This window comes from Atractosteus spatula, chromosome 10 (assembly GCF_055471065.1).
Source record: "Atractosteus spatula isolate fAtrSpa1 chromosome 10, fAtrSpa1.hap1, whole genome shotgun sequence".
Classification (NCBI taxonomy): Eukaryota; Metazoa; Chordata; class Actinopteri; order Semionotiformes; family Lepisosteidae; genus Atractosteus; species Atractosteus spatula.
The window spans coordinates 28,896,622-28,906,227 of record NC_142715.1 but is presented as its reverse complement, the minus strand read 5'-3'; the positions used below and the strand labels follow the sequence as shown (position 1 = coordinate 28,906,227).

The 9,606-nt window shown below is 38.2% G+C and overlaps 1 non-coding gene across 1 annotated transcript; it reads right to left on the bottom strand.

Annotated features, from left to right (window-relative positions):
• Window positions 1-4,338: 4,338 nt before the first annotated feature.
• trnaa-cgc (transfer RNA alanine (anticodon CGC)) lies at window positions 4,339-4,410 on the bottom strand. Its single transcript has one exon. It is a non-coding gene; the product is annotated as a tRNA-Ala (tRNA).
• Window positions 4,411-9,606: the final 5,196 nt, after the last annotated feature.

The window sequence follows — 9,606 nt, the reverse complement described above, 5'->3', positions numbered from 1 at the left end:
TGTGAGTGTGTGGTGTTTGTGAGGAGTGTGTGGTGTCTGTCACTGTGTGAATTTGTGTTTGTGAGTGTGTGGATGTGTGTCTATAAGTATTCGTTGTGTCTGTGAGTCTGTGTAGTGTCTGTGTGTGATTGTTTGGATGTGTGTCTGTCAGTGTGTGATAATGTGTGTGAGTGTGTGGGTGTATATCTGTCAGTGTGTGTGAGTGTGTGTTTAGGTGGGCTTGGGCTCCACTGGTGTGTCTGACAGAAGTGACCCATCAACAGGTGTTGAGGTCCAGAGCTATTTGTGAATGGAATCACTTTCTAGAGTCCAGACCCACATCCACAGATCTGTGAGTGCCCTGTTTTTATCACTATTACTAGTAATGACAGCAGTAGTAGTAGCAGGAGTATTAGTATCAGAATTAGTATAAGAATCTGAAGTCATGGTGGTAGTAGTAGTAGTAACAGTAGTAGTATTAGCAACAGAAGCAGTAACAACAGTGGCAGTTGGATTATCCAAGCAGTTACTTCAGAAACTACGGTTTTACACATTTATACTCTACTTTTCTATGCATGTTTTGTAAAGTGCCTTGATGCTCTGGATTAATTAAATTAAATTAAATTTATTTTTATATAGCGCCTTTCACAATAACTAGGTTGCCCCATGGCGCTTAACAAAGGAAGTGACTGTACAGTGGATATAAAAAGTCTACACACCTTTATTGAAATTGCAGAAATTTTTGTGATGTTAACCCAGAAATCAAGATAAATCATGTCAGATGTCTGTCCATCCTTAATGTGACCTTGCAACCAACAAAATTGAAGAGAAAAATTTTGGAAAAATAATTGAAACTAATAAACCTACAACACCCTGGTTGCATAAGTGTGAACCCCCCCCAGCTAATACTTTGTGGAAGATCCTTTTGCATTTATTACAGCAGTAGAGTTTGTGAATAAGTCTCCATGAGCTTTGCACACCTGGACTTTGCAATTTACTCTGTAGACAAGCAAATCTGTTCAAAGAAGAAACTCAGTTTAGTGAACTACTGGTGAATCCAGCACAGTTTTTGTCATTGGTTGGCTGAGTGGTCTAAGGTGTCAGACTTGAGAACTGATGTCTTTCATCTTGGTTGGGTGTTCTGGTCTCCGAATGGAAACATGGGATTAAATCCCACTTCTGACAGCTACTTTTTTTTATTTTTTGTGCATTATTCCTGTCTTATTGTGCTGACAATGACAATAGGAGGAAAACAGAGAAACCGCTTTTCAAGAACATGATGGGCAGGAAAATGCTTCGTCAATACTTAAATGTGATTAGCAGAAAGGAACTTTTAGATGGGCTCCGATTTCTGCCTTAAGAACTTTTTGAGCTGTCTGTAAGTGAAGAAAGATTTCCGGTAAGGTATGCATTCAAAAGTCAAAGACCGAAATATAAAAGCAGCAACACTGCGATTTGTGAGTGTTCTGTACTGTTAAAATCCATGGGTTTCCATGCTTCTTGGATTTCTTAGCCCAAGAAATGATTCCTGTTTCATTTTCTATTCACCAGCTTGATTTGCATTATGCTCCTCAAACCTCAAAACCGAATAACAAACGCTAATCAAAGTTGCACAAGGCCTACACTACTTTGCCCCATCTAAATACCATTATGTGAAATTAAGAAACAGTAGTATTTTGACAAAGTGCGGTCTTCAAACAGCAAACGCTCAAGTGTTTATATTTACTTGTGAGCAGACCAACCTTGATTTAGGAAAGCCTTTGCCCGCCCCTTGCTTTAACAACGATATCTGAATCGAGCCCCAAAGTGGTAAGAAAGCTGAATTACACAAAGCACATAAGACATTGGGTTGTCACTGTACGCTATCACGTCTTGCTTGCACTGTCCTACTAAAAGATTAGAGGGATCAGAAAGGACACAGATGACCCTTGAATCCACAATTCTGAACTTAAGGGTCACCACCTCTCTTGCTCCTCTACTACAACAGTAATATTACTAGCGTTGGTTGATAGTAGGCTGATAGCTGAAACACATGGCTCACAAGCAGTGACAGTACCATTATCATATATCACTGCAGCATATTGGTTTGGGAGCAAGAGTAAATATCCCATGGAAACATGTATGCCTCCATAAACATCGTATAGTAGGTGGACTTTTGGGCTATGAGGGTTCAAACCCTGTCTGTGCTTCTTCATTCTGCACCACGTTTCTTTATCTATGACTTCAAATTACTTGGCAAAACATTGGTTCTTGTTACTCTTTCTCTTAAGCGGAAGATTGGTAGTTCAAGCCCACCTAGAGGAGCACATCTTGTGATTCCCATGTAAGCATAATATCTGCTCAAACTCGATTATTGTTCTCAGTGACACCTAAAACATCTTGATATTTGCAAGAAATGCAAATATTGTGCACGTTTAAAGCTACAAGAAGTAATCAATTTAGTACTTAAGTGAATATGATCTGGAATGCTCAATAATGACCAACATCAGCAGCTTCCAAGAAATTAATTTGAATTTCATACTCACCTTGCATTCTCAGCTATAATACTTCAAAATTACAGTGCAGATTTGCTGGAGAACTTCACAAGCATTATTAGGATTGGACTGTACAATTGTATTTTAATATCTCTGTATATGTACCTTCATTTTAATATACATGTAACCATAAATGCTGTTTAGTATATTGTACTTTTGTTGTACTTTTTAAAACATTTTACCTGAGGACGCAAGGGGACTTGTTATATCTTGTGATACATGCAAGACATCTGTAAAAGAAGGTGAAATTTTAATAAAATTGGTGATTAAAAGAAAACCACAACTTGTATGATATTATCCCCCAATATCGAAGATCAATTGAAGAATTTGAAGAAACTATCAAAGAAACAACAGCAATACCAGATGATTTGGGTTTTGAACCAATGATTACATGTCAATAATCAATTCGTCCTCAAAAAAAGAAGAGACAGGCATGTTTTGAGCCTCATAATAATCCTCTTCTGGATCCACAAGAAACGTGTTTTGGATGTACTTATAACTTCCATCGAAGAGAGATCTCATCAGTTGCATGCAATTGAAACTTGACTTTTTGGATGGTATTGAAAATATTTTTAAAAAATAAAATAAACAATTTTCCAACGAAGATCTCATGAAGTATTGCCAGGATCTATTCTTAGCGTTTAGTAGTGATAACACTGCTGATATTGATGGAGTAGAAATGTACGATGCGTTGACAGGATTTCTGAAGCGAGAAGTCCTAGAATGCCGCCTTTAAATGAGCTAGGATTCATACCAAGAAATACTTTTTGTTTTCCACCCAGAAGGCTGCTATTGCATTACACATCTTGTGAACATTACCAGTTTTGGTAGCTTCTGGGCGCGATTTTCCAAAACCGAAACTAATAACAAAATTATTTAAGATGCACCATGTCCAAAAATTGTAAATCGAGACTAGTATTACTACAGAAGAAAATATTTAACTGAAATATTAATAAGACTATGTAAGTATAAAAAATAGAACAATTCAATTTATATAACTTATTTTTTATTCTTATTAGAAATGGGCTCACACACCGGAAGACACTAACGTTTATCTTCGTTAGAGTGTGTGAATAACAGTTTAACCCAAAATGTTTGTAATTGTGATTTTGTTAAAATGCAATAAATCGTCTATCAGCAGTAAGAAATTATTAAGAAAGTAAGAAATTGTTTTATTTCACAAACTGTAAGACGTGAAGAGAATTTACAGTTCGTTTCCTTCGCTTTGTCTTAACTTAAGCGTTCAGGATCCAAGCCCGTGTGCGGACGGTTGTGTTTCTTGAATCTCTTGTAATCATCAAAAGTCGTTGTTTAGTCCTTCAGTACTTTCTCGAGTTGTACCATGGATATTTTATACGATTAATACTATTCATGATCTTTTGCCTTTTCCTTCACATACGGAAAAAGTTCAAAGTGTCCTTATGGCTGTGCTCCACATCTACACGAGAGCACCTGTAACAGTACAAGACACGCAGTGAGGAATTCGCGCAGCTTTCAATTTAGTGCGGAGTCCAGAGGGAGGACTCGCTCGCTGAATGATTTCTCAAGAAATCCCAGGTGAGATTTAACAGGTGATTTCTTCAACAGCCACGACAAGTGTGGAGACGTTCTCTGGATTTCCTGAATGTGACGTTAAATTAGTTCAAATCATTTGTTGTAGTTAACAGAACTAAATGCTTTGGAGGTACATTTAAAACAGCAGAGCAACACTGTAGCACTTCGTGTGTGACTGAACTTAATATGTAAACCTGGCTCTCTATGAACACCGACAAAGAGTTCTCACTCAACAGAAGATTGCGATGTGAGCACAATAATATAAAGCACGTGGAGATACCAGGGATTGAACCCGGGACCTCCTACATGCGAAGCATGCACTCTACCACTGAGCTACATCCCCAGTGCTGTAAGCTCATGGAGAATGCCTGCAATTTCCCACTTTCGCGTTTCCTCTACGACAGAGTAAATTCATGGGAATGAAGAAATAAGGAAGGAAAAATAATCGCATTGAAGCTTCCAGAGACTGGGCAAAAACGAATCAGTTATTTTTATATCCAGTCACACGGGCGACGGTGGTTAATTCCTCGACGGGGGAGTGCTTTTTTACCTCCTTACTCTACTGTCTTTCAATTCTGTTTTCTTTGAAAGCTTTTTGCATCTTTTAAGTGCTATCGGTTAAACTACGCATAGAACAACAGCAGTACTGATGATTTTCATGGACCGATTCACACTTCTTCTGTACAACTCCAGTGATAAAGCCCTGTCTGTAAATATTGTAGAAGAACGAAAAAGGGCGAAACAACGCTCCAACCACAGGAATGGTAACCAGAAGGATCGTGTTCTTATTTAATATGTCATTTTGAGATGCCTTGTCAACGCAGACAGGCATTAGAGCTGAACAAATAATTTATAGTGGTGGTTGTAAACATGGAACATGTTATTTCTATACTAGGAAGAAAGCTTTTTGCATCTTTTAAGTGCTATCGGTTAAACTACGCATAGAACAACAGCAGTACTGATGATTTTCATGGACCGATTCACACTTCTTCTGTACAACTCCAGTGATAAAGCCCTGTCTGTAAATATTGTAGAAGAACGAAAAAGGGCGAAACAACGCTCCAACCACAGGAATGGTAACCAGAAGGATCGTGTTCTTATTTAATATGTCATTTTGAGATGCCTTGTCAACGCAGACAGGCATTAGAGCTGAACAAATAATTTATAGTGGTGGTTGTAAACATGGAACATGTTATTTCTATACTAGGAAGAAAGGAGCAGACTCTTAAACTCTTTAACTCTTAAGTTAAAAGAGACAAAAACGACACCTAATCACAGCTAACATTAATTAAAATGACATCACAACAAAAGAGCGGAGCCTTGAGTGAATCAAATTCGTTTTCATTGAATGTCTGTGTCTTCATCACTTTGACCGGGGTAAAGTTAGCTTGAAGTTCATAAACGATTTTGGCACGCCTGTAGCGTTTTTATGAAACAATTGCTTTGTATATACAATTGCTCTGTGTATAAAGTACATTGTGAATGTTCGCACAGCCTTCAGTTTGTCTTTTTATTCCACGCACGAATATTCTTGTGTCCATATCACATATCATATAACACAGAACGCCTTCAAACCAAATGCATTTTAAAGACCACGACTTTGAAAATTTTCACAACCCCTCCATAAACATATCAGTGAGCTAATTATTCTTTTCTGACACTCGGGGGTTTTGATTGATGCGCAATTACGCACCATCTGGAACACTGGGGGATACATACATACGTTCACAACGCAGAAATACTGCTCAATAAAGTTTCATGCGAAAAACCCATATATGACCATAGGAAGCAGAACAGCAGTTTCCAATTACCCAGACTGTCAGCATGGGAATAAAGCTTTGTTTTATTTCTGAAACCCTTTCTTTATTTCCTGTTTTCATTCTGCAGGACAATTCCTATTCTTTACTCAACAGCTTTTTAAAAACAGCACCCATGATGTTCAAATCATGATGTCCATGATTGTGTACACAGAAGACTGGCAGAGCTTTGGGTTGTGAATCTCTTTTTCTCATGGTTTTATTGAATGTGGCACTGTGCACTAGGATAGGGGGATGCTGTTCACAGGCCAATAGCATTTAAACCACAGCACCCACAATGCTGCAGGTAAGTGTTTTACACACTAAGCAGGTCCTCTGACCTTTCCCAGCCTTGCTTTGGGTTGTGAAACCTCTTTCAGTTTTTTTTATGATTTTTTCAATACGGCACTGATTAGACATGCAATACACTGGGATAGGGAGGTCCTCTTCATGACTCAATAGCATTTGAAGCACAAGATTCACAATGCTACAACCAAGTGTTTTACACATCAGACAGCCCCCCTCACCTTATACAACCTTGCTTTGGGTTGTAAAAGTGTTCTTTATTTTTTATGATTTTTTTAATATAACACTACAGGTAATATACTGGAATAGGGGGGTCTTCTTAATACATGGGGTACATGGGGATAGTGCCTTAAAAGGTGGCTTCTCAAAGCTCTTTACAGAATGACAACAACAATAAATAAAAATACACAAGATAAAACACAATTACAATATATAGAGGAGACCGTGGATGGTGGTACTAAGAAAAGCAGAGGGGTAAAGAACAGTTAAATAAAGGCTCTTCTGAAGAAGAAGGTTTTGAGTCTGGATTTGAAGTAGTTTAGAGAAGGTGACTCTGTGATATCCATGGGGAGAGAGTTCCAGAGCTTGGGGGCATAACAGGAGAAGGCCCTGTCACCCACAGAATGTAGATGGGCTTGGGGAACAGTTAGGAGAGCAGAATTAGAAGAGAGAAGGTTGCGAGGTGGGGAGTAGGGCGATAATAGTTCAGACAGGTACTGAGGTGCCAAGCCATGCAGGGCCTTATAGGTGAGCATGAGAAATTTCATGTTGTGCATTTTTTCCCCTCTGTAACAAGAAACGTGTGCACACTAAATTGAGTGGGTGTCAAATTTGTAAACCTGAAATTATTTTTTGTTCATATAGTCATTAAGATCCAAATGACTTGGACAGAGATTCAACGAGCCCAGGCATAGAGACTGAGTGTCGAGCGAGCAGGAGCGGTGAGGAAGGAGACTGCAAGAGCATAGATATAGATACTTTACACAAAGTACAGACAGTGCATCAAGACAATATACTGTACAAACAGTAGACAACGTACAAGTAAACAATACAGACATGTAAACAGTGTCTGCAGACGTGCGGAATAAATAAGAAATTAAGGTAGATGTTTCTATTAAATTAACGATATTCGAAATGTTGTAAAAAGAAAAGCGATTTGTTTTGTAAAAAAATGAGAGATGATTTTTATTTTATACAGGAAAGGCATGCGTGTCAAGTTGATCTTTTCGGAATGCACCATTTGAAAATATAAATTGGAAGTTAGTTTGGATAACTCCTGATGGATATTGTATTACAAATAAAGCTAAAAAGATATCATTTAAAATTGTTCATAGGTTTTATCCAGTTAAATAAGTACTGTCTAATTTTAAGCATGAGCAGGATGATTTGTGCGTTTTTTGCCGGGTTGAAAGGGAATCTTTGGTACATTTACTTGTAAGGTGTGTGTTTGTGAAGTTGTTTTGGACAGACTTGCAGAATTTTGTTTGTAGGCATTTAAAGGTGTTTTTTTTTAGGTTTAAGGACTTTGATATTGTACTGTGTAAGAGAACTTTTTTAAAAAAAGAATTTATTTATAGCAAATTTATTAGTCATTCTGAGTAAATTTCACATTCATAAATCAAAATGGTCCAATAATACTCCCCCTTTTAGTACTTTTCAGATGGAGTTGAAATATTATTTAAATTCTATAAAAATGAAAAAAATGCTTAAGCAAGGAAAACATTTGATACATGTAAAAAATATAATTTACTTCGTTACCTCTGCCAGTTAATTTTTTTTTCTGTTCGTGTTTTTTTTCTCTTGTATCTGTTTCTGCTCCTCTAGTTGTATTTGTAAATTATTTACACATTTAATAAAAATAAAACAATGTCGGCCGTATACGTTACACTATAATATAACGCAAACATCTATTCTGGACTATTTTTTTCAGATTTTTATTATTCGAATATTTTTGTGGCTTATAGCAACGGTCACTAAGGAAGTTCATCTGATAACCCGGAAGTCCTCTCTATGACCACATTTTGCTTTCTGTGTTCAAACCCACGTGTTTACAGCCGCTGCAGCTGCAGGGCTTGTCTGTCTTCCAGATCGACTCTGGAAAAAATGGAGCATCTGTTGCTTAATCTGAAAACTGAGACGCACTCTTTCATGGAGATTGTGCTTAAATCGATCGTGCATGAAGTTTCGGAAGTTTTCCGAAACCGGACAGATGATTCCGAGAAGTCGATTGAACAAAAACTCTGCCGGATCTCTCAGGTTCTGGCGAGACGGGTCGTGATTAAAATCACGTCTGTCGACAACGGTTTCGGGGTCGAAATCGCGCAAATGAAGCAGGAAAACGAGCTTCACTGTTTCATGGAGGTTTTGCTCAAATCGTTCGTGTATGAAGTTTCAGAAGTTTTCCGAAACAGGATGTCTGACGAGTTTCAAGACAAACTCCGCAGCGTCTCCCAGATCCTGGTGAGTCGGGCCGTGATTAATATCACACAGTGTGTCAAGGACAGTTTCGGGACAGAAATAACGCGAATGAAGGAAAACGAGACCTTTAAAGTGCGACTGCAGCTGTGGGAGAAGGAGTCGGGAGCAGGAGGAGATCAGGGACAGACGGATAATGTTGGACTCATGCCTCCCTGTGAAATCACTGCAGAAACAAATGAAGAAACGGAGCTGTCGGGTAAGTGCGATGACTTATGTAGTAATGTCTGTGTTTAAAAACGGTGTTTTTAACTTCCTCACTGTTGAATCTGTAGTGGAGAGATGCAGAGCGAAGTAGGAAAGGTTTGTGATGTTGCCGAGGGATTCTTTTCTGCGAACTAAACTAGTTGTGGTCTAGTTATATTCTCATTAAGGTTATTGTTGTTCTTTGAATGTGGCCAGAAACTCGGTTTTGTCTAAGTATTATTGAATTTGTCATCAACTGATACACTTTCTTTATGTGAAAACCAATTTAGGAGACTTTGGAGTCTTGGAAATATGTTTGTGGGCAGATTATTTATCGACGTGGCGGTAACTATCTCTTCTGTGCAGTGTTAATGTACCTTATTGTACATTAAAGCAGTGTCCAGTCAGCCAGTGTGTCTATATGAACCCCTCTCTCTCAGTGCAGTGTTAATGTACTGGAGTGTCCAGTCAGTGTGTTAAATACTGGCAATTTAGACAGAACAAATGTTTTTCGTGAAGTTACATCCCCGACTGTCCTCTGCTGCCCTTTTCAATCTTCTGCAGTGCACAAAAAAGTCTTAAGAAAATGATTACAACTTTGTTTGATCAGCTTCTCCTCCTAGACCCTGTTAATTGCTATGATGAGTTATTGCTTTGTGCTCTGTTTTGCCGTCTTCTGAATATAGTCTGAGGAATACCCAACGAAGAAGTCATGTAGCTGGTGTAGTAAAGCAGGCTTAATTATTATAGAACCACTAATATCAAGATAGCGCTTG